This window comes from Ascidiella aspersa, chromosome 1, assembly GCF_963924565.1.
Source record: "Ascidiella aspersa chromosome 1, kaAscAspe10.2, whole genome shotgun sequence".
Classification (NCBI taxonomy): Eukaryota; Metazoa; Chordata; class Ascidiacea; order Phlebobranchia; family Ascidiidae; genus Ascidiella; species Ascidiella aspersa.
Window position 1 is genome coordinate 13,127,969 of NC_139447.1, and position 20,623 is coordinate 13,148,591.

The 20,623-nt window shown below is 36.0% G+C and overlaps 24 non-coding genes across 24 annotated transcripts; 19 read left to right on the forward strand and 5 right to left on the reverse strand.

The window, feature by feature from the left end:
• The first annotated feature begins 312 nt into the window (after positions 1 to 312).
• On the forward strand, positions 313 to 384 carry Trnap-agg (transfer RNA proline (anticodon AGG)). The gene has a single exon. It is a non-coding gene; the product is annotated as a tRNA-Pro (tRNA).
• Positions 385 to 1,676: 1,292 nt separating this feature from the next.
• On the forward strand, positions 1,677 to 1,748 carry Trnap-ugg (transfer RNA proline (anticodon UGG)). The gene has a single exon. It is a non-coding gene; the product is annotated as a tRNA-Pro (tRNA).
• Positions 1,749 to 2,339: 591 nt separating this feature from the next.
• Positions 2,340 to 2,411, forward strand: Trnap-ugg (transfer RNA proline (anticodon UGG)). Its single transcript has one exon. It is a non-coding gene; the product is annotated as a tRNA-Pro (tRNA).
• A 283-nt stretch (positions 2,412 to 2,694) lies between these two features.
• Trnap-agg (transfer RNA proline (anticodon AGG)) lies at positions 2,695 to 2,766 on the forward strand. The gene has a single exon. It is a non-coding gene; the product is annotated as a tRNA-Pro (tRNA).
• Positions 2,767 to 3,714: 948 nt separating this feature from the next.
• Positions 3,715 to 3,786, forward strand: Trnap-ugg (transfer RNA proline (anticodon UGG)). The gene has a single exon. It is a non-coding gene; the product is annotated as a tRNA-Pro (tRNA).
• A 2,326-nt stretch (positions 3,787 to 6,112) lies between these two features.
• On the forward strand, positions 6,113 to 6,184 carry Trnap-agg (transfer RNA proline (anticodon AGG)). The gene has a single exon. It is a non-coding gene; the product is annotated as a tRNA-Pro (tRNA).
• A 948-nt stretch (positions 6,185 to 7,132) lies between these two features.
• On the forward strand, positions 7,133 to 7,204 carry Trnap-agg (transfer RNA proline (anticodon AGG)). The gene has a single exon. It is a non-coding gene; the product is annotated as a tRNA-Pro (tRNA).
• A 282-nt stretch (positions 7,205 to 7,486) lies between these two features.
• Positions 7,487 to 7,558, forward strand: Trnap-ugg (transfer RNA proline (anticodon UGG)). The gene has a single exon. It is a non-coding gene; the product is annotated as a tRNA-Pro (tRNA).
• A 1,650-nt stretch (positions 7,559 to 9,208) lies between these two features.
• Positions 9,209 to 9,280, forward strand: Trnap-agg (transfer RNA proline (anticodon AGG)). Its single transcript has one exon. It is a non-coding gene; the product is annotated as a tRNA-Pro (tRNA).
• Positions 9,281 to 10,228: 948 nt separating this feature from the next.
• Trnap-agg (transfer RNA proline (anticodon AGG)) lies at positions 10,229 to 10,300 on the forward strand. Its single transcript has one exon. It is a non-coding gene; the product is annotated as a tRNA-Pro (tRNA).
• A 282-nt stretch (positions 10,301 to 10,582) lies between these two features.
• On the forward strand, positions 10,583 to 10,654 carry Trnap-ugg (transfer RNA proline (anticodon UGG)). Its single transcript has one exon. It is a non-coding gene; the product is annotated as a tRNA-Pro (tRNA).
• A 199-nt stretch (positions 10,655 to 10,853) lies between these two features.
• On the reverse strand, positions 10,854 to 10,925 carry Trnad-guc (transfer RNA aspartic acid (anticodon GUC)). Its single transcript has one exon. It is a non-coding gene; the product is annotated as a tRNA-Asp (tRNA).
• A 1,035-nt stretch (positions 10,926 to 11,960) lies between these two features.
• Trnap-ugg (transfer RNA proline (anticodon UGG)) lies at positions 11,961 to 12,032 on the forward strand. The gene has a single exon. It is a non-coding gene; the product is annotated as a tRNA-Pro (tRNA).
• A 198-nt stretch (positions 12,033 to 12,230) lies between these two features.
• Trnad-guc (transfer RNA aspartic acid (anticodon GUC)) lies at positions 12,231 to 12,302 on the reverse strand. The gene has a single exon. It is a non-coding gene; the product is annotated as a tRNA-Asp (tRNA).
• A 1,035-nt stretch (positions 12,303 to 13,337) lies between these two features.
• Positions 13,338 to 13,409, forward strand: Trnap-ugg (transfer RNA proline (anticodon UGG)). Its single transcript has one exon. It is a non-coding gene; the product is annotated as a tRNA-Pro (tRNA).
• Positions 13,410 to 14,627: 1,218 nt separating this feature from the next.
• Positions 14,628 to 14,699, reverse strand: Trnad-guc (transfer RNA aspartic acid (anticodon GUC)). Its single transcript has one exon. It is a non-coding gene; the product is annotated as a tRNA-Asp (tRNA).
• A 951-nt stretch (positions 14,700 to 15,650) lies between these two features.
• Positions 15,651 to 15,722, reverse strand: Trnad-guc (transfer RNA aspartic acid (anticodon GUC)). Its single transcript has one exon. It is a non-coding gene; the product is annotated as a tRNA-Asp (tRNA).
• A 679-nt stretch (positions 15,723 to 16,401) lies between these two features.
• On the forward strand, positions 16,402 to 16,473 carry Trnap-agg (transfer RNA proline (anticodon AGG)). Its single transcript has one exon. It is a non-coding gene; the product is annotated as a tRNA-Pro (tRNA).
• A 1,987-nt stretch (positions 16,474 to 18,460) lies between these two features.
• Positions 18,461 to 18,532, forward strand: Trnap-agg (transfer RNA proline (anticodon AGG)). Its single transcript has one exon. It is a non-coding gene; the product is annotated as a tRNA-Pro (tRNA).
• Positions 18,533 to 18,814: 282 nt separating this feature from the next.
• Positions 18,815 to 18,886, forward strand: Trnap-ugg (transfer RNA proline (anticodon UGG)). Its single transcript has one exon. It is a non-coding gene; the product is annotated as a tRNA-Pro (tRNA).
• A 198-nt stretch (positions 18,887 to 19,084) lies between these two features.
• Positions 19,085 to 19,156, reverse strand: Trnad-guc (transfer RNA aspartic acid (anticodon GUC)). Its single transcript has one exon. It is a non-coding gene; the product is annotated as a tRNA-Asp (tRNA).
• Positions 19,157 to 19,835: 679 nt separating this feature from the next.
• Trnap-agg (transfer RNA proline (anticodon AGG)) lies at positions 19,836 to 19,907 on the forward strand. Its single transcript has one exon. It is a non-coding gene; the product is annotated as a tRNA-Pro (tRNA).
• Positions 19,908 to 20,191: 284 nt separating this feature from the next.
• On the forward strand, positions 20,192 to 20,263 carry Trnap-agg (transfer RNA proline (anticodon AGG)). The gene has a single exon. It is a non-coding gene; the product is annotated as a tRNA-Pro (tRNA).
• Positions 20,264 to 20,545: 282 nt separating this feature from the next.
• Trnap-ugg (transfer RNA proline (anticodon UGG)) lies at positions 20,546 to 20,617 on the forward strand. The gene has a single exon. It is a non-coding gene; the product is annotated as a tRNA-Pro (tRNA).
• Positions 20,618 to 20,623: the final 6 nt, after the last annotated feature.

Here is a 20,623-nt window from a genome sequence, read left to right on the forward strand (position 1 = left end):
TGATTTGACATAATAAGAACCATATGTATTTATAACACACTAATTTTGAAAACAAACATTTTCCTTGTGCTGAATAAGAATAATTTGTCCCACCTTAACAACTAAATGTTCTGAATAACTTAAATTAGATCTATCGTGTTGAATAGCGTTAAAAACGAAAACAAACCTAACAAACCAATGTTCTCAAAGTGGGTTAATTGGCTTCCAATTCAAAAACAAGATTATCAAGAGATTTAAAACGTATTTTAAATAAAGACAGGATTGTAATATTTAATCGAAAAAAAAACTTAATTCATCATGTGGCAGCCTGATGGCTCGTTGGTCTAGGGGTATGATTCTCGCTTAGGGTGCGAGAGGTCCCGGGTTCGAATCCCGGACGAGCCCTAATCTTTTAAATAAATCAACAAGATATTACTTCGGGGATTATTTGCGAGTTTTGTTAATTGTTTTGCTTAAAAATTTCGAATCAATTCAGCATAGACTTTAGAAGTATATTGACATTCAATCACTTGATTATCTCATGATCAACCGTCTTAAGTGCGGTAGTGGATGAAAGAGCAACACTGATAAGACTTTTCTAACGTTTCATCGACTTGGATCGAAAAAAAAATGACATGACTGTAACACGTATTGAAAATTGTAACCTCATTAACTAATCAATAAATATAAATCGCTCTTCTGGTGTAAATTCAGATCGCTACTTGAATTTCAGATCAGACCACCCTTTACAACACAAACGCTCGGTTGTGAGTTCTCTGCTACACCGAGCTTCAAAACTTTGCAGTAACTATCAGGACGAAGGCAACGAAATTAAACATATTAAGAAGGCCATGAGATTAAACGGATACCCCGACTGGTTGTTCAAACCTCGTAACAAAACCAACCATTTAACATCTAAACCAGAATCTAAAGGTCTGGCCATTATTCCCTACATTCCAGGTCTGGGAGAAAAATTAAAACGCATTTTGAAGGGCCACCACATCTCTACAGCTTTTAAACCAGCCAGAAAAATTGGAAATATTTTACCTTCAACTAAAGATCCAGTCAAACCAGAAAAACGTCAAGGGGCAGTTTATGAGATTCCCTGTGGAGGTTGTTCAGCAACATACATAGGGGAAACTAAACGTTCCTTTCATACCAGGAAACTCGAACACATGCGTGATGTCCGCCACGAAAAGGCATCCCGGTCAGCTCTGGCAGAGCATGCGGTTGAACTCCGACACTAAATTGATTGGGATAACTGTAAAATTCTAGACTGGGAACCGCACTATTACAAAAGACGGTTCATTGAATCATTCCGGATTGACAAATCTCCTAACACCATGAATAAAAGGATTCATGGTATCCGGCAATCTACTCGTCGTTGTAGCTATACGCAATAGCTGATAAACGCCCGTTGTCCGACGGCGCAGTACTGCACCGGATGACTCCGGCGCGTCACAGCTTATCGCATACTTCAGCGACGTCTAGAATTATTAATTTTAATCTACATTTTTTACTTCTCAGTATATAAGATGGCTAACGCACTCTCGTTTTAATTATTAACCCTGATGAGGTCAGCTGGTATCTGCTGCCGATACGTCGGTTTATACTTCGTTTACACCAGAAGAGCGATTTATATTTATTGATATGTTGCCTGGTGGAGCTAACTCTCTCATTAACTAATGTTTGCAGCTGGCTCGTTGGTCTAGGGGTATGCTTCTCGCTTTGGGTGCGAGAGGTCCCGGGTTCAAATCCCGGATGAGCCCTCTTTTTTGACAATAAAAGCAAGGTGATACTTCAGGCAATTGTATTTTCATTTGTCTGTTGTTTTTTACCTGTAACAAGGGTTCAGATGTAGAATACTAATGAAAATAATGAGGATTGATAGGTATTCGCAGTTAAAACTAAATCAAATCAAAGTTTCAAACCAAAGCAGAATATTAATTTACTTGACAAAAAAATAATCTCCCCGCCGGGGAATCGAACCCTGTCTCCCGTGTAACAGGCCGGAATACTGACCACTATACTAACGAGGAACCCGACTATGATTTGACATAATAAAAACCATATGTATTTATAACACACTAATTTTGAAAACAAACATTTTCCTTGTGCTGAATAAGAATAGTTTGTCCCACCTTAATAACTAAATGTTCTGATTAACTTAAATTAGATCTATCGTGTTTAATAGCGTTAAAAACGAAAACAAACCTAACAAACCAATGTTCTCAAAATGGGTTAATTGACTTCCAATTGAAAAACAAGATTATCAAGAATTTTGAAGCGAATTTAAAAAAAAGACAAGATTGTAATATTTAATCAAAAAAAAAACTTAATTCTATATGTTGCAGCGTAATGGCTCGTTGGTCTAGGGGTATGATTCTCGCCTTGGGTGCGAGAGGTCCCGGGTTCCAATCCCGGACGAGCCCTAATCTTTTAAATAAATCAACAAGGTATTACTTCGGGGATTATTTGCGAGTTTTGTTAATTGTTTTGCTTAAAAAATTTCGAATCAATTCAGCATAGACTTTAGAAGTATATTGACTTTCATTCACTTGATTGTCTCGCGATTAACCGTCTTATGTGCGGTAGTGGATGAAACAGCAACACTGATAAGACTTTTCTAACATTTCATCGACTTGGATCGAAAAAAAATGACATGACTGTAACACTTATTGAAAATTGTAACCTCATTAACTAATGTTGGCAGCTGGCTCGTTGGTCTAGGGGTATGATTCTCGCTTAGGGTGCGAGAGGTCCTGGGTTCAAATCCGGGACGAGCCCTCTTTTTTGACAATAAAAGCAAGGTGGTACTTTAGACAATTGTATTTTCATTTGTCTGTTGTTTTTTACTGTAACAAGGGTTCAGATGTAGAATATAAAGAAAATAATGAGGATTGATAGGTATTCGCAGTCAAAACTAAATCAAATCAAAGTTTCAAACCAAAGCAGAATATTAATTTACTTGACAAAAAAATAACCTCCCCATCGGGGAATCGAACCCCGGTCTCCCGCGTGACATGCGGGGATGCTGACCACTATACTAACGAGGAACCCGACTGTGATTTAACATAATAAGAACCATATGTACTAATAACACACTAATTTTGAAAACAAACATTTTCCTTGTGCTGAATAAGAATAATTTGTCCCACCTTAACAACTAAATGTTGTGAATAACTGAAATTAGATCTATCGAGTTGAACAGTGTTAAAAACGAAAACAAACCTAACAAACCAATGTTCTCAAAATGGGTTAATTGACTTGCAATTGAAAAACAAGATTATCAAGAGATTTGAAACGTATTTTAAATAAAGACAGGATTGTAATATTTAATCAAAATAAAAAACTTATTTCAATATGTTACAGCGTATGGCTCGTTGGTCTAGGGGTATGATTATCGCTTAGGGTGCAAGAGGTCTTGGGTTCCAATCCCGGACGAGCCCTAATCTTTTAACTAAATCAACAAGGTATTACTTCGGGGTTTATTTGCGAGTTTTGTTAATTGTTTTGGTTAAAAAATTTCGAATCAATTCAGCATAGACTTTAGAAGTATATTGACATTCAATCACTTAATTATCTCATGATCAACCGTCTTAAGTGCGGTAGTGGATTAAACAGCAACACTGATAAGACTTTTCTAACATTTTATCGACTTGGATCGAAAAAAAATATGACATGACTGTAACACTTATTGAAAATGATAACCTTCATTAACTAATGTTGGCAGCTGGCTCGTTGGTCTAGGGGTATAATTCTCGCTTTGGGTGCGAGAGGTCCCGGGTTCAAATCCCGGACGAGCCCTATTTTTGACAATAAAATCAAGGTGATATTTCAGGCAATTGTATTTTCATTTGTCTGTTGTTTTTGACTGTAACAAGGGTTCAGATGTAGAATACAAAAGAAAATAATGAGGATTGATAGGTATTCGTAGTCAATACTAAATCAAATCAAAGTTTCAAACCAAAGCAGAATATTAATTTACTTGACAAAAAAATAACCTCCCCGTCGGGGAATCGAACCCCGGTCTACCGCGTGACGGGCGGGGATACTGACCACTATACTAACGAGGAACCCGACTGTGATTTAACATAATAAGAACCATATGTACTTATAACACACTAATTTTGAAAACAAAGATTTTCCTTGTGCTGAATAAGAATAATTTGTCCCACCTTAACAACTAAATGTTGTGAATAACTGAAATTAGATCTATCGAGTTGAACAGTGTTAAAAACGAAAACAAACCTAACAAACCAATGTTCTCAAAATGGGTTAATTGACTTGCAATTGAAAAACAAGATTATCAAGAGATTTGAAACGTATTTTAAATAAAGACAGGATTGTAATATTTAATCGAAAAGAAAACTTAATTTAATATATGGCAGCCTGATGGCTCGATGGTCTAGGGGTGTGATTCTCGCTTAGGGTGCGAGATGTCCCGGGTTCCAATCCCGGACGAGCCCTAATCTTTTAAATAAATCAACAAGATATTACTTCGGGGATTATTTGCGAGTTTTGTTAATTGTTTTGGTTAAAAAATTTCGAATCAATTCAGCATAGACTTTAGAAGTATATTGACTTTCAATCACTTGATTGTCTCATGATTAACCGTCTTATGTGCGGTAGTGGATGAAACAGCAACACTGATAAGACTTTTCTAACATTTCATCGACTTGGATCGAAAAAAAAATGACATGACTGTAACACTTATTGAAAATTGTAACCTCATTAACTAATGTTGGCAGCTGGCTCGTTGGTCTAGGGGTATGATTCTCGCTTAGGGTGCAAGATGTCCCGGGTTCCAATCCCGGACGAGCCCTAATCTTTTAAATAAATCAACAAGGTATTACTTCGGGGATTATTTGCGAGTTTTGTTAATTGTTTTGCTTAAAAAATTTCGAATCAATTCAGCATAGATTTTAGAAGTATATTGGCATTCAATCACTTTGATTATCTCATGATCAACCGTCTTAAGTGCTGTAGTGGATTAAACAGCAACACTGATAAGACTTTTCTAACATTTTATCGACTTGGATCGAAAAAAAATATGACATGACTATAACACTTATTGAAAATGATAACCTTCATTAACCAATGTTGGCAGCTGGCTCGTTGGTCTAGGGGTAAAATTCTCGCTTTGGGTGCGAGACGTCCCGGGTTCAAATCCCGGACGACTCCTCTTTATTGACAATAAAATCAAGGTGATATTTCAGGCAATTGTATTTTCATTTGTCTGTTGTTTTTGACTGTAACAAGGGTTCAGATGTAGAATACAAAAGAAAATAATGAGGATTGATAGGTATTCGTAGTCAATACTAAATCAAATCAAAGTTTCAAACCAAAGCAGAATATTAATTTACTTGACAAAAAAATAACCTCCCCGTCGGGGAATCGAACCCCGGTCTCCCGCGTGACAGGCGGGGATACTGACCACTATACTATCGAGGAACCCGACTGTGATTTGACATAATAAGAACCATATGTATTTATAACACACTAATTTTGAAAACAAACATTTTACTTGTGCTGAATAAGAAAAGTTTGTCCCACCTTAATAACTAAATGTTCTGAACAACTTAAATTATATCTATCGTGTTTAATAGCGTTAAAAACGAAAACAAACCTAACAAACCAATGTTCTCAAAATGGGTTAATTGACTTCCAATTGAAAAACAAGATTATCAAGAATTTTGAAACGTATTTTAAATAAAGACAGGATTGTAATATTTAATCAAAATAAAAAACTTATTTCAATATGTTACAGCGTAATGGCTCGTTGGTCTAGGGGTATGATTCTCGCTTAGGGTGCAAGAGGTCTCGGGTTCCAATCCCGGACGAGCCCTAATCTTTTAAATAAATCAACAAGGTATTACTTCGGGGATTATTTGCGAGTTTTGTTAATTGTTTTGCTTAAAAAATTTCGAATCAATTCAGCATAGACTTTAGAAATATATTGACATTCAATCACTTGATTGTCTCATGATTAACCGTCTTATGTGCGTTAGTGGAGGAAACAGAAACACTGATAAGACTTTTCTGACATTTTATCGACTTGGTTCGAAAAAAAAAATGACATGACTGTAACACTTATTGAAAATTGTAACCTCATTAACCAATGTTGGCAGCTGGTTCGTTGGTCTAGGGATATGATTCTCGCTTAGGGTGCGAGAGATCCCGGGTTCAAATCCCGGACGAGCCCTCGTTTTTGACAATAAAAGCAAGGTTGTACTTTAGACAATTGTATTTTCATTTGTCTGTTTTTTTTTACTGTAACAAGGGTTCATATGTAGAATACTAAAGAAAATAACGAGGATTGATAGGTTTTCGTAGTCAAAACTAAATCAAATCAAAGTTTCAAACCAAAGCAGAATATTAATTTACATGACAAAAAAATAACCTCCCCGTCGGGGAATCGAACCCTGGTCTCCCGCGTGACAGGCGAGGATACTGACCACTATACTAACGAGGAACCCGACTGTGATTTGACATAATAAGAACCATATGTATTTATAACACACTAATTTTGAAAACAAACATTTTCGTTGTGCTGAATAAGAATAGTTTGTCCCACCTTAATAACTAAATGTTCTGAACAACTTAAATTATATCTATCGTGTTTAATAGCGTTAAAAACGAAAACAAACCTAACAAACCAATGTTCTCAAAATGGATTAATTGACTTCCAATTGAAAAACAAGATTATCAAGAATTTTGAAACGTATTTTAAATAAAGACAGGATTGTAATATTTAATCAAAATAAAAAACTTATTTCAATATGTTACAGCGTAATGGCTCGTTGGTCTAGGTGTATGATTCTCGCTTAGGGTGCAAGAGGTCTCGGGTTCCAATCCCGGACGAGCCCTAATCTTTTAAATAAATCAACAAGGTATTACTTCGGGATTATTTGCGAGTTTTGTTAATTGTTTTGCTTAAAAAATTTCGAATCAATTCAGCATAGACTTTAGAAGTATATTGACATTCAATCACTTTAATTATCTCATGATCAACCGTCTTAAGTGCGGTAGTGGATTAAACAGCAACACTGGTAAGACTTTTCTAACATTTTATCGACTTGGATCGAAAAAAAAATGACATGACTGTAACACTTATTGAAAATTGTAACCTCATTAACCAATTTTGGCAGCTGGCTCGTTGGTCTAGGGGTATGATTCTCGCTTAGGGAGCGAGAGGTCCCGGGTTCAAATCCCGGACGAGCCCTAATCTTTTAAATAAATCAACAAGGTATTACTTCGGGGATTATTTGCGAGTTTTGTTAATTGTTTTGCTTAAAAAATTTCGAATCAATTCAGCATAGACTTTAGAAATATATTGACATTCAATCACTTGATTGTCTAATGATTAACCGTCTTATGTGCGTTAGTGGAGGAAACAGAAACACTGATCAGACTTTTCTGACATTTTATCGACTTGGATCGAAAAAAAATGACATGACTGTAACACTTATTGCAAATCAGAACCTCATTAACTATTTTAGCGTCTGGCTCGTTGGTCTAGGGGTATGATTCTCGCTTTGGGTGCGAGAGGTCCCGGGTTCTAATCCCGGACGAGCCCTCGTTTTTGACAATAAAAGCAAGGTGGTACTTTAGACAATTGTATTTTCATTTGTCTGTTTTTTTTTACTGTAACAAGGGTTCATATGTAGAATACTAAAGAAAATAACGAGGATTGATAGGTATTCGCAGTCAAAACTAAATCAAATCAAAGTTTCAAACCAAAGCAGAAAATTAATTTACTTGACAAAAAAATAACCTCCCCATCGGGGAATCGAAACCCGGTCTCCCGCGTGACAGGCGGGGATGCTGACCACTATACTAACGAGGAACCCGACTGTGATTTAACATAATAAGAACCATATGTACTTATAACACACTAATTTTGAAAACAAACATTTTCCTTGTGCTGAATAAGAATAATTTGTCAACCTTAACAACTAAATGTTGTGAATAACTGAAATTATATCTATCGTGTTTAATAGCGTTAAAAACGAAAACAAACCTAACAAACCAATGTTCTCAAAATGGGTTAATTGACTTCCAATTGAAAAACAAGATTATCAAGAATTTTGAAACGTATTTTAAAAAAAGACAGGATTGTAATATTTAATCAAAAAAAAAAACTTAATTCAATATGTTACAGCGTAATGGCTCGTTGGTCTAGGGGTATGATTCTCGCTTAGGGTGCAAGATGTCCCGGGTTCCAATCCCGGACGAGCCCTAATCTTTCAACTGAATCACAAGGTATTACATTTGCGAGTTTTGTTAATTGTTTTGCTTAAAAAATTTCGAATCAATTCAGCATAGACTTTAGATGTATATTGACATTCAATCACTTTGATTATCTCATGATCAACCATCTTAAGTGCGGTAGTGGATTAAACAGCAAGACTGATAAGACTTTTCTAACATTTTATCGACTTGGATCGAAAAAAAAATGACATGACTGTAACACTTATTGAAAATTGTAACCTCATTAACCAATGTTGGCAGCTGGCTCGTTGGTCTAGGGGTATGATTCTCGCTTAGGGTGCAAGATGTCCCGGGTTCCAATCCCGGACGAGCCCTAATCTTTCAACTGAATCACAAGGTATTACTTCGGGGATTATTTGCGAGTTTTGTTAATTGTTTTGCTTAAAAAATTTCGAATCAATTCAGCATAGATTTTAGAAGTATATTGGCATTCAATCACTTTGATTATCTCATGATCAACCGTCTTAAGTGCTGTAGTGGATTAAACAGCAACACTGATAAGACTTTTCTAACATTTTATCGACCTGGATCGAAAAAAAAATGACATGATTGTAACACTTATTGAAAATTGTAACCTCATTAACCAATGTTGGCAGCTGGCTCGTTGGTCTAGGGGTATGATTCTCGCTTAGGGTGCAAGATGTCCCGGGTTCCAATCCCGGACGAGCCCTAATCTTTCAACTGAATCACAAGGTATTACTTCGGGGATTATTTGCGAGTTTTGTTAATTGTTTTGCTTAAAAAATTTCGAATCAATTCAGCATAGATTTTAGAAGTATATTGGCATTCAATCACTTTGATTATCTCATGATCAACCGTCTTAAGTGCTGTAGTGGATTAAACAGCAACACTGATAAGACTTTTCTAACATTTTATCGACTTGGATCGAAAAAAAATATGACATGACTGTAACACTTATTGAAAATTGTAACCTCATTAACCAATGTTGGCAGCTGGTTCGTTGGTCTAGGGATATGATTCTCGCTTAGGGTGCGAGAGATCCCGGGTTCAAATCCCGGACGAGCCCTCGTTTTTGACAATAAAAGCAAGGTTGTACTTTAGACAATTGTATTTTCATTTGTCTGTTTTTTTTTACTGTAACAAGGGTTCATATGTAGAATACTAAAGAAAATAACGAGGATTGATAGGTTTTCGTAGTCAAAACTAAATCAAATCAAAGTTTCAAACCAAAGCAGAATATTAATTTACATGACAAAAAAATAACCTCCCCGTCGGGGAATCGAACCCTGGTCTCCCGCGTGACAGGCGAGGATACTGACCACTATACTAACGAGGAACCCGACTGTGATTTGACATAATAAGAACCATATGTATTTATAACACACTAATTTTGAAAACAAACATTTTCGTTGTGCTGAATAAGAATAGTTTGTCCCACCTTAATAACTAAATGTTCTGAACAACTTAAATTATATCTATCGTGTTTAATAGCGTTAAAAACGAAAACAAACCTAACAAACCAATGTTCTCAAAATGGATTAATTGACTTCCAATTGAAAAACAAGATTATCAAGAATTTTGAAACGTATTTTAAATAAAGACAGGATTGTAATATTTAATCAAAATAAAAAACTTATTTCAATATGTTACAGCGTAATGGCTCGTTGGTCTAGGTGTATGATTCTCGCTTAGGGTGCAAGAGGTCTCGGGTTCCAATCCCGGACGAGCCCTAATCTTTTAAATAAATCAACAAGGTATTACTTCGGGATTATTTGCGAGTTTTGTTAATTGTTTTGCTTAAAAAATTTCGAATCAATTCAGCATAGACTTTAGAAGTATATTGACATTCAATCACTTTGATTATCTCATGATCAACCGTCTTAAGTGCGGTAGTGGATTAAACAGCAACACTGGTAAGACTTTTCTAACATTTTATCGACTTGGATCGAAAAAAAAATGACATGACTGTAACACTTATTGAAAATTGTAACCTCATTAACCAATTTTGGCAGCTGGCTCGTTGGTCTAGGGGTATGATTCTCGCTTAGGGTGCGAGAGGTCCCGGGTTCAAATCCCGGACGAGCCCTAATCTTTTAAATAAATCAACAAGGTATTACTTCGGGGATTATTTGCGAGTTTTGTTAATTGTTTTGCTTAAAAAATTTCGAATCAATTCAGCATAGACTTTAGAAATATATTGACATTCAATCACTTGATTGTCTAATGATTAACCGTCTTATGTGCGTTAGTGGAGGAAACAGAAACACTGATAAGACTTTTCTGACATTTTATCGACTTGGATCGAAAAAAAATGACATGACTGTAACACTTATTGCAAATCAGAACCTCATTAACTATTTTAGCGTCTGGCTCGTTGGTCTAGGGGTATGATTCTCGCTTTGGGTGCGAGAGGTCCCGGGTTCTAATCCCGGACGAGCCCTCGTTTTTGACAATAAAAGCAAGGTGGTACTTTAGACAATTGTATTTTCATTTGTCTGTTTTTTTTTTACTGTAACAAGGGTTCATATGTAGAATACTAAAGAAAATAACGAGGATTGATAGGTATTCGCAGTCAAAACTAAATCAAATCAAAGTTTCAAACCAAAGCAGAAAATTATTTTACTTGACAAAAAAATAACCTCCCCATCGGGGAATCGAACCCCGGTCTCCCGCGTGACAGGCGGGGATGCTGACCACTATACTAACGAGGAACCCGACTGTGATTTAACATAATAAGAACCATATGTACTTATAACACACTAATTTTGAAAACAAACATTTTCCTTGTGCTGAATAAGAATAATTTGTCAACCTTAACTACTAAATGTTGTGAATAACTGAAATTATATCTATCGTGTTTAATAGCGTTAAAAACGAAAACAAACCTAACAAACCAATGTTCTCAAAATGGGTTAATTGACTTCCAATTGAAAAACAAGATTATCAAGAATTTTGAAACGTATTTTAAAAAAAGACACGATTGTAATATTTAATCAAAAAAAAAAACTTAATTCAATATGTTACAGCGTAATGGCTCGTTGGTCTAGGGGTATGATTCTCGCTTAGGGTGCAAGATGTCCCGGGTTCCAATCCCGGACGAGCCCTAATCTTTCAACTGAATCACAAGGTATTACTTTGGGGATTATTTGCGAGTTTTGTTAATTGTTTTGCTTAAAAAATTTCGAATCAATTCAGCATAGACTTTAGATGTATATTGACATTCAATCACTTTGATTATCTCATGATCAACCATCTTAAGTGCGGTAGTGGATTAAACAGCAAGACTGATAAGACTTTTCTAACATTTTATCGACTTGGATCGAAAAAAAAATGACATGACTGTAACACTTATTGAAAATTGTAACCTCATTAACCAATGTTGGCAGCTGGCTCGTTGGTCTAGGGGTATGATTCTCGCTTAGGGTGCAAGATGTCCCGGGTTCCAATCCCGGACGAGCCCTATTCTTTCAACTGAATCACAAGGTATTACTTCGGGGATTATTTGCGAGTTTTGTTAATTGTTTTGCTTAAAAAATTTCGAATCAATTCAGCATAGATTTTAGAAGTATATTGGCATTCAATCACTTTGATTATCTCATGATCAACCGTCTTAAGTGCTGTAGTGGATTAAACAGCAACACTGATAAGACTTTTCGAACATGTTATCGACTTGGATCGAAAAAAAATATGACATGACTGTAACACTTATTGAAAATGATAACCTTCATTAACCAATGTTGGCAGCTGGCTCGTTGGTCTAGGGGTATAATTCTCGCTTTGGGTGCGAGAGGTCCCGGGTTCAAATCCCGGACGAGCCCTCTTTTTTGACAATAAAATCAAGGTGATATTTCAGGCAATTGTATTTTCATTTGTCTGTTGTTTTTGACTGCAACAAGGATTCAGATGTAGAATACAAAAGAAAATAATGAGGATTGATAGGTATTCGTAGTCAATACTAAATCAAATCAAAGTTTCAAACCAAAGCAGAATATTAATTTACTTGACAAAAAAATAACCTCCCCGTCGGGGAATCGAACCCCGGTCTCCCGCGTGACAGGCGGGGATACTGACCACTATACTAACGAGGAACCCGACTGTGATTTGACATAATAAGAACCATATGTATTTATAACACACTAATTTTGAAAACAAACATTTTCCTTGTGCTGAATAAGAATAATTTGTCCCACCTTAACAACTAAATGTTGTGAATAACTGAAATTATATCTATCGTGTTTAATAGCGTTAAAAACGAAAACAAACCTAACAAACCAATGTTCTCAAAATGGGTTAATTGACTTCCAATTGAAAAACAAGATTATCAAGAATTTTGAAACGTAATTTAAAAAAAGACACGATTGTAATATTTAATCAAAAAAAAAAACTTAATTCAATATGTTACAGCGTAATGGCTCGTTGGTCTAGGGGTATGATTCTCGCTTAGGGTGCAAGATGTCCCGGGTTCCAATCCCGGACGAGCCCTAATCTTTCAACTGAATCACAAGGTATTACTTCGGGGATTATTTGCGAGTTTTGTTAATTGTTTTGCTTAAAAAATTTCGAATCAATTCAGCATAGACTTTAGATGTATATTGACATTCAATCACTTTGATTATCTCATGATCAACCGTCTTAAGTGCGGTAGTGGATTAAACAGCAAGACTGATAAGACTTTTCTAACATTTTATCGACTTGGATCGAAAAATAATGACATGACTGTAACACTTATTGAAAATTGTAACCTCATTAACCAATGTTGGCAGCTGGCTCGTTGGTCTAGGGGTATGATTCTCGCTTAGGGTGCAAGATGTCCCGGGTTCCAATCCCGGACGAGCCCTAATCTTTCAACTGAATCACAAGGTATTACTTCGGGGATTATTTGCGAGTTTTGTTAATTGTTTTGCTTAAAAAATTTCGAATCAATTCAGCATAGATTTTAGAAGTATATTGGCATTAAATCACTTTGATTATCTCATGATCAACCGTCTTAAGTGCTGTAGTGGATTAAACAGCAACACTGATAAGACTTTTCTAACATTTTATCGACTTGGATCGAAAAAAAATATGACATGACTGTAACACTTATTGAAAATGATAACCTTCATTAACCAATGTTGGCAGCTGGCTCGTTGGTCTAGGGGTGTAATTCTCGCTTTGGGTGCGAGAGGTCCCGGGTTCAAATCCCGGACGAGCCCTGTTTATTGACAATAAAATCAAGGTGATATTTCAGGCAATTGTATTTTCATTTGTCTGTTGTTTTTGACTGCAACAAGGATTCAGATGTATAATACAAAAGAAAATAATGAGGATTGATAGGTATTCGTAGTCAATACTAAATCAAATCAAAGTTTCAAACCAAAGCAGAATATTAATTTACTTGACAAAAAAATAACCTCCCCGTCGGGGAATCGAACCCCGGTCTCCCGCGTGACAGGCGTAGATGCTGACCACTATACTAACGAGGAACCCGACTGTGATTTAACATAATAAGAACCATATGTATTTATAACAAACTAATTTTGAAAACAAACATTTTACTTGTGCTGAATAAGAATAGTTTGTCCCACCTTAATAACTAAATGTTCTGAACAACTTAAATTATATCTATCGTATTTAATAGCGTTAAAAACGAAAACAAACCTAACAAACCAATGTTCTCAAAATGAGTTAATTGACTTCCAATTGAAAAACAAGATTATCAAGAATTTTGAAACGTATTTTAAATAAAGACAGGATTGTAATATTTAATCAAAATAAAAAACTTATTTCAATATGTTACAGCGTAATGGCTCGTTGGTCTAGGTCTATGATTCTCGCTTAGGGTGCAAGAGGTCTCGGGTTCCAATCCCGGACGAGCCCTAATCTTTTGAATAAATCAACAAGGTATTACTTCGGGATTATTTGCGAGTTTTGTTAATTGTTTTGCTTAAAAAATTTCGAATCAATTCAGCATAGACTTTAGAAGTATATTGACATTCAATCACTTTGATTATCTCATTATCAACCGTCTTAAGTGCGGTAGTGGATTAAACAGCAACACTGGTAAGACTTTTCTAACATTTTATCGAATTGGATCGAAAAAAAAATGACATGACTGTAACACTTATTGAAAATTGTAACCTCATTAACCAATGTTGGCAGCTGGCTCGTTGGTCTAGGGATATGATTCTCGCTTAGGGTGCGAGAGTTCCCGGGTTCAAATCCCGGACGATCCCTCGTTTTTGACAATAAAAGCAAGGTTGTACTTTAGACAATTGTATTTTCATTTGTCTGTTTTTTTTTTACTGTAACAAGGGTTCATATGTAGAATACTAAAGAAAATAACGAGGATTGATAGGTTTTCGTAGTATAACTAAATCAAATCAAAGTTTCAAACCAAAGCAGAATATTAATTTACATGACAAAAAAATAACCTCCCCGTCGGGGAATCGAACCCCGGTCTCCCGCGTGACAGGCGGGGATACTGACCACTATACTAACGAGGAACCCGACTGTGATTTGACATAATAAGAACCATATGTATTTATAACACACTAATTTTGAAAACAAACATTTTACTTGTGCTGAATAAGAATAGTTTGTCCAACCTTAATAACTAAATGTTCTGAACAACTTAAATTATATCTATCGTGTTTAATAGCGTTAAAAACGAAAACAAACCTAACAAACCAATGTTCTCAAAATGAGTTAATTGACTTCCAATTGAAAAACAAGATTATCAAGAATTTTGAAACGTATTTTAAATAAAGACAGGATTGTAATATTTAATCAAATTAAAAAACTTATTTCAATATGTTACAGCGTAATGGCTCGTTGGTCTAGGTGTATGATTCTCGCTTAGGGTGCAAGAGGTCTCGGGTTCCAATCCCGGACGAGCCCTAATCTTTTAAATAAATCAACAAGGTATTACTTCGGGATTATTTGCGAGTTTTGTTAATTGTTTTGCTTAAAAAACTTCGAATCAATTCAGCATAGACTTTAAAAGTACATTGACATTCAATCACTTTGATTATCTCATTATCAACCGTCTTAAGTGCGGTAGTGGATTAAACAGCAACACTGGTAAGACTTTTCTAACATTTTATCGACTTGGATCGAAAAAAAAATGACATGACTGTAACACTTATAGAAAATTGTAACCTCATTAACCAATGTTGGCAGCTGGCTCGTTGGTCTAGGGATATGATTCTCGCTTAGGGTGCGAGAGGTCCCGGGTTCAAATCCCGGACGATCCCTCGTTTTTGACAATAAAAGCAAGGTTGTACTTTAGACAATTGTATTTTCATTTGTCTGTTTTTTTTTTACTGTAACAAGGGTTCATATGTAGAATACTAAAGAAAATAACGAGGATTGATAGGTTTTCGTATAGTCAAAACTAAATCAAATCAAAGTTTCAAACCAAAGCAGAATATTAATTTACATGACAAAAAAATAACCTCCCCGTCGGGGAATCGAACCCCGGTCTCCCGCGTGACAGGCGGGGATACTGTCCACTATACTAACGAGGAACCCGACTCTGATTTGACATAATAAGAACCATATGTATTTATAACACACTAATTTTGGAAACAAACATTTTCCTTGTGCTGAATAAGAATAGTTTGTCCCACCTTAATAACTAAATGTTCTGAACAACTTAAATTATATCTATCGTGTTTAATAGCGTTAAAAACGAAAACAAACCTAACAAACCAATGTTCTCAAAATGGGTTAATTGACTTCCAATTGAAAAACAAGATGATCAAGAATTTTGAAATGTATTTTAAATAAAGACAGGATTGTAATGTTTAATCAAAATAAAAAACTTATTTCAATATGTTACAGCGTAATGGCTCGCTGGTCTAGGTGTATGATTCTCGCTTAGGGTGCAAGAGGTTTCGGGTTCCAATCCCGGACGAGCCCTAATCTTTTAAATAAATCAACAAGGTATTACTTCGGGATTATTTGCGACTTTTGTTAATTGTTTTGCTTAAAAAATTTCGAATCAATTCAGCATAGACTTTAGAAGTATATTGACATTCAATCACTTTGATTATCTCATGATCAACCGTCTTAATTGCGGTAGTGGATTAAACAGCAACACTGGTAAGACTTTTCTAACATTTTATCGACTTGGATCGGAAAAAAAAATGACATGACTGTAACACTTATTGAAAATTGTAACCTCATTAACCAATTTTGGCAGCTGGCTCGTTGGTCTAGGGGTATGATTCTCGCTTAGGGTGCGAGAGGTCCCGGGTTCAAATCCCGGACGAGCCCTAATCTTTTAAATAAATCAACAAGGTATTACTTCGGGATTATTTGCGAGTTTTGTTAATTGTTTTGCTTAAAAAATTTCGAATCAATTCAGCATAGACTTTAGAAGTATATTGACATTCAATCACTTTGATTATCTCATGATCAACCGTCTTAAGTGCGGTAGTGGATTAAACAGCAACACTGGTAAGACTTTTCTAACATTTTATCGACTTGGATCGAAAAAAAAATGACATGACTGTAACACTTATTGAAAATTGTAACCTCATTAACCAATTTTGGCAGCTGGCTCGTTGGTCTAGGGCAGTGATTCCCAAACTTTTTTTCTCGCGAACCATTTTGAGCTTTTGTACAGTGTTGATGTACCACCTAAGTTACACCTTACCAGAATATCTCAAACTTTAACTCAGTGGTTGTTAACCTTTTTTCAGCCGCGCCCCCCTTTGGTAATTTTCTCATGCCTTGCGCCCCCCTAATATTTCGACATTTTGCAATTAAATATCACTGAGAAAACAGGAAAATAGTGAAGGAAGGGATTGTTGGTCGCGCGAAGCGCGAAAAATTTTGAGTTTTAGTTGGTCGAATTGGCTAAACTGCAACCGAAGAGGCGTTTCGCATTGGGCACGCAACAAATTGCGCGAGCTCGACACATTGATTTTATCGAGCTGATTTTGACAAACGTGTTGCGAGGGCATTTACTCCACAGTTGTAAGAGTTATTATGTCGAGCGCAAAAAATGTCAAGCGCAAATATTAAACATTGCGTTATCGTGTTTCAAAAGATGTAACGACACACAATACAACGGCAATATTGCAAAAACAATATAGTTTCGCGCAAAAAAATTTCGACTCCCCCGGTTGCTATAGCCTGTTATCATATATAAAATATGGATGAAAAATAGTCCGAAAGGGCGATAGCTTTTATCGTTTATCTAGAAGTTAATTTAATAGGACGGTGATACCATGGATTTTCTAAAAGGGAACTATAAGATTCGCGCGCAGCGCGAAAATTTTTGCAGTTTTAATGTTAAAGTTGGCAAAAAACAGAGTTTGTATGTAGGAATTATGCCTAACCCAAACGAAACCATTAAAATCACTGCAAAAATTAAAAATATATAAAGTCGAGCTCGCGCCCCCCTTAGAATTCCTGGGCGCACCCCTAGGGGGGCGCGCCCCCCACCCCCCCCTCCCCCGGTTAAGAACCGCGAACCGCTGCTTTAACTATTTTAGCATATTATACAAAATAAGTAAGCAGAATTAAACTTTACCAAACGCCATACCAGGAAGACAAAGAAGCCATAAATTAAACAAAACCCAAGGTTCAATGCGATAGTTGTTTTATCTTCACCAGCTGGTCGATACATACTACAACTACACCGCTCACTATTAGTTTATTACTACATATATATTAAACCAGCTAACAATTAGCGTTTTATTATCTTGAACAAGATAAGTGTTACGTCATAAACGTGCGAAACCTCAAGTTAAAGGTAACTAAAACGCAGCACGGCAAATTACCCAATCTGAAAGTTTAAAAAGTTGAACGTTTTCGAAATTTATACGTATGCTGAAGTTAGTCGCGTACCACCTGAAAGACTCTCGCGTACCACCGGTGGTACGCGTACCACAGTTTGGGAACCACTGGTCTAGGGGTATGATTCTCGCTTAGGGTGCGAGAGGTCCCGGGTTCAAATCCCGGACGAGCCCTAATCTTTTAAATAAATCAACAAGGTATTACTTCGGGGATTATTTGCGAGTTTTGTTAATTGTTTTGCTTAAAAAATTTCGAATCAATTCAGCATAGACTTTAGAAATATATTGACATTCAATCACTTTGATTATCTCATGATCAACCGTCTTAAGTGCGGTAGTGGATTAAACAGAAACACTGATAAGACTTTTCTGACATTTTATCGACTTGGATCGAAAAAAAATGACATGACTGTAACACTTATTGAAAATTGTAACCTCATTAACCAATTTTGGCACCTGGCTCGTTGGTCTAGGGGTATGATTCTCGCTTAGGGTGCGAGAGGTCCCGGGTTCAAATCCCGGACGAGCCCTAATCTTTTAAATAAATCAACAAGGTATTACTTCGGGGTTTATTTGCGAGTTTTGTTAATTGTTTTGCTTAAAAAATTTCGAATCAATTCAGCATAGACTTTAGAAATATATTGACATTCAATCACTTGGTTGTCTAATGATTAACCGTCTTATGTGCGTTAGTGGAGGAAACAGAAACACTGATAAGACTTTTCTGCCATTTTATCGACTTGGATCGAAAAAAAATGACATGACTGTAACACTTATTGCAAATCAGAACCTCATTAACTATTTTGGCATCTGGCTCGTTGGTCTAGGGGTATGATTCTCGCTTTGGGTGCGAGAGGTCCCGGGTTCAAATCCCGGACGAGCCCTCGTTTTTGACAATAAAAGCAAGGTTGTACTTTAGACAATTGTATTTTCATTTGTCTGTTTTTTTTTACTGTAACAAGGATTCATATGTAGAATACTAAAGAAAATAACGAGGATTGATAGGTATTTGTAGTCAAAACTAAATCAAATCAAAGTTTCAAACCAAAGCAGAATATTAATTTACTTGACAAAAAAATAACCTCCCCGTCGGGGAATCGAACCCCGGTCTCCCGCGTGACAGGCGGGGATACTGACCACTATACTAACGAGGAACCCGACTGTGATTTGACATAATAAGAACCATATCTATTTATAACACACTAATTTTGAAAACAAACATTTTACTTGTGCTGAATAAGAATAGTTTGTCCCACCTTAATAACTAAATGTTCTGAACAACTTAAATTATATCTATCGTGTTTAATAGCGTTAAAAACGAAAACAAACCTAACAAACCAATGTTCTCAAAATGGATTAATTGACTTCCAATTGAAAAACAAGATTATCAAGAATTTTGAAACGTATTTTAATAAAGACAGGATTGTAATATTTAATCAAAATAAAAAACTTATTTCAATATGTTACAGCGTAATGGCTCGTTGGTCTAGGTGTATGATTCTCGCTTAGGGTGCAAGAGGTCACTCGGGTTCCAATCCCGGACGAGCCCTAATCTTTTAAATAAATCAACAAGGTATTACTTCGGGATTATTTGCGAGTTTTGTTAATTGTTTTGCTTAAAAAATTTCGAATCAATTCAGCATAGACTTTAGAAGTATATTGACATTCAATCACTTTGATTATCTCATGATCAACCGTCTTAAGTGCGGTAGTGGATTAAACAGGAACACTGGTAAGACTTTTCTAACATTTTATCGACTTGGAAAGAAAAAAAAATGACATGACTGTAACACTTATTGAAAATTGTAACCTCATTAACCAATTTTGGCAGCTGGCTCGTTGGTCTAGGGGTATGATTCTCGCTTAGGGTGCGAGAGGTCGCGGGTTCAAATCCCGGACGAGCCCTAATCTTTTAAATAAATCAACAAGGTATTACTTCGGGGATTATTTGCGAGTTTTGTTATTTGTTTTGCTTAAAAAATTTCGAATCAATTCAGCATAGACTTTAGAAATATATTGACATTCAATCACTTTGATTATCTCATGATCAACCGTCTTAAGTGCGGTAGTGGATTAAACAGAAACACTGATAAGACTTTTCTGACATTTTATCGACTTGGATCGAAAAAAAATGACATGACTGTAACACTTATTGAAAATTGTAACCTCATTAACCAATTTTGGCACCTGGCTCGTTGGTCTAGGGGTATGATTCTCGCTTAGGGTGCGAGAGGTCCCGGGTTCAAATCCCGGACGAGCCCTAATCTTTTAAATAAATCAACAAGGTATTACTTCGGGGTTTATTTGCGAGTTTTGTTAATTGTTTTGCTTAAAAAATTTCGAATCAATTCAGCATAGACTTTAGAAATATATTGATATTCAATCACTTGGTTGTCTAATGATTAACCGTCTTATGTGCGTTAGTGGAGGAAACAGAAACACTGATAAGACTTTTCTGCCATTTTATCGACTTGGATCGAAAAAAAATGACATGACTGTAACACTTATTGCAAATCAGAACCTCATTAACTATTTTGGCATCTGGCTCGTTGGTCTAGGGGTATGATTCTCGCTTTGGGTGCGAGAGGTCCCGGGTTCAAATCCCGGACGAGCCCTCGTTT